Raw genomic sequence first — 2700 nt, forward strand, 5'->3', positions numbered from 1 at the left:
CCCTACAGTGCAAAGTGTTCACTTCCTATAAAGAGAAATAATCTAACAAGTTACAAATTGGGAATCACACGTGGGAACAGTACCTGAAGATGAAACAGAAAAGCAAAGCCTATTCTGACTCATTTACCTCATCAGAATCAGGATGTTAAAATTATTGTGTTTCTTGAGGGAAAACACTTCAGAGACATTATCCCGAGGGATTCAGAAGGAACAAAATGTCCCTTGTGGGTCCATCATCAGAACTCTACTAACTCTGATGCCTGGAGGGGAGGAGTACGCTGAATCTGGTTCCGAGAAATACAAAAGAGCAGCCCTCGTTCTCTACCTGTTAACCCTGTTAGGCACAGGAAGGTAAACTGCTGGCTCTAAATTCTAGTAACTTCCTGAGATTTTACCACCATCATTTGAAGGTGAGTCGTTTTTAGATTTTAGCTCTGCTCCAAACCAGATAGAAGCTGACTCAGGGACACAGAAACATTTATGGGAGACCACTGGCAGGTGGAAAAGATAGAACACAAAAACCAGAGCAGAGATCCTGTTGCAAACCCAGCCCAAAGCACAAGGATTGCAGGACTCTCTAAAGTCAAGTTTGTGTCTTGCCTGAGGTTCAGATGTGGATGCCTGTCCATTCTTGACCTTGTTTTCTGCCTGTTTCCCTGCTCTCCGATCTAGAAGTCAAGCTTCTCAAGACCGATGAGACCTCAAAGCTCCTGCTCAAGTGACCACTTTTTCATAGTCCAGAAGTGGAGGGTTTCTGAACTCTTCATGAAAACAGGAGAAATTTGGAGGCTTGACTCTATTTAAATTTCAAATGATTTTGAAGAAAGACAAAGAGAGGAAAAATGAGAGGGGACAAGAGACAGGAGAGTGAAACGACAGGAATTAGTACCTCCTGTACCTCTTGTCTCCCATGCCAATGTTCTTTCCAATAAGCCACAAAGAAATGGATACTCAATTTAATTTTCCCTTTTTTGGCCCTGGGTAACACTTGGGTAAGTCCCTATACCTTTCTGGTCACCTTTGAGTTTAAAAATAAGTTTAATTTGGTGCTGAAGGCCCAGGCAGTCCAATTTAAAACTTCAATTTCACAACCCATTCAAATCCTTGTCCTCCCACCCCAGTTCAGGTCTGACTTTCAGCTTTGAGATCTGCAGTGAGAAGGGAAAGACAGCGGTTGTTTATTCGTTTACCCTCATACACTTTTCACTCCTATGAAATCAAGGAGAGTGTAAAAATTGGAAAAGTGGCAAAAGTCCCAAGATCAGTTGCCATTAATACCAGCATTTGGTGTGTATGGCAAGGAGCCAAATGTGTTGACTCTCATGAGACTCGCTTTGAGTTCTTCTGAAGCCCCTTTGAAGGGATTATTCCATTACACATTTCCTTGGCAAGGTCAATGAGTTTTCTCACTTATGCCTTTCTGACCTCTTTTCCATAAGAAAGTCACTCCCAAGGCCACTCACAGCTATAGCAGGCTACCTTGCCAGGCTGCCTTCTGGGCTAGAGAACAAACAAGATGGAGTGAGCTTGACAAGCTGCTGCAGTATTCACGTGGCCTGTGGGAAACGTGCAGTCTCGTGCAGTGCCCTGGGGATAAATAGAGACATGCCCTACTGCTCTCCATCCTCCCGCTTCCCTCACCACAGTGGGCTGATTCAGTGGACTCCTCATTATAAGAAGCAAGAGACAAATGCAAGGCTTTGCTCATATAAGCCCCCTAAACTTTCTCAGCTCTGATACTATCTAACCACAACAGAGGTAAAATTATGGTCTCTACTTAATATACTCCTCCAAGATCAATTCTGAAGAAACTCCTATCTTGGGTGGAAAGAAGTGCCTACCACTCAGTATATTACAAGCAGGATTATTAATCCTCAACTGCTTTTATTTCCACAAAACTTTCTTTTAATAACCCTCCCTGTTTCAATCTTCTTAGTTTGAAGGATGAAAGTGAATGCTGGAGAAGTTCGTGGAACCAGGTTCCTGTTCCTTCTTTCTAAGACATTTCCTGGGTCCCCATTCTTATTAAGTAGACCTTCACCATCCTTGGAGTCCCTGGTAGCACAGGTAACGACTAAGCTACTAGCAGAAACGTTGAAGGTTTGAGTCAGAAGAAAGACCTCACATTCTATCTCCAGAAGATCAGATCCACTGAAAACCTCAGAAACCGTTTTACTGGAAACACACGGGGTCACCATGAGTCAGAATTGCCTCAATGCCAATCAGTTTGGGATTGTTTGTTGGTTGGTTTTCCCAGTCTACATTACCCTTTAGTCTAGAGGAAGTATCCAATCCTCCCATCAAGCAATGACTGACATTGCCAATGTCTGGTATATTCCAATAAGTCAGAATTCACTCAACAACTAGTAGATTGGGTATGTGTGTGTGTAGGTTTGTTTTTGTTTGTCTGTCTGTTTGGCTGGAAGGTTGGTTGGTTACTCCCCATTCTGCATTGCCTCTCACTTTAGAGGGAGTACCCCCACCCCAAAAGGACTCCAGTTGAATGGCAAGTTACTGACTTTTCTGGGGGAATCTTGTGTTCCTTTCTGTAGATCAGAAGAACTATGCATCGAAGAAACCAAACTGCCATCTCTGAATTCATTCTCCTGGGACTCTCCAGCCAGGCTGACCAGCAGAAGAGCCTTTTTGTGCTTTTCCTGGGTATGTACCTGGTCACCGGGGCTGGGAATGGGCTCATCA

The sequence above is a fragment of the Echinops telfairi genome, unplaced genomic scaffold (genome assembly GCF_000313985.2).
Source record: "Echinops telfairi isolate 266 unplaced genomic scaffold, ASM31398v2 ScPeMD7_7416;HRSCAF=8454, whole genome shotgun sequence".
Lineage (NCBI taxonomy): Eukaryota > Metazoa > Chordata > Mammalia > Afrosoricida > Tenrecidae > Echinops > Echinops telfairi.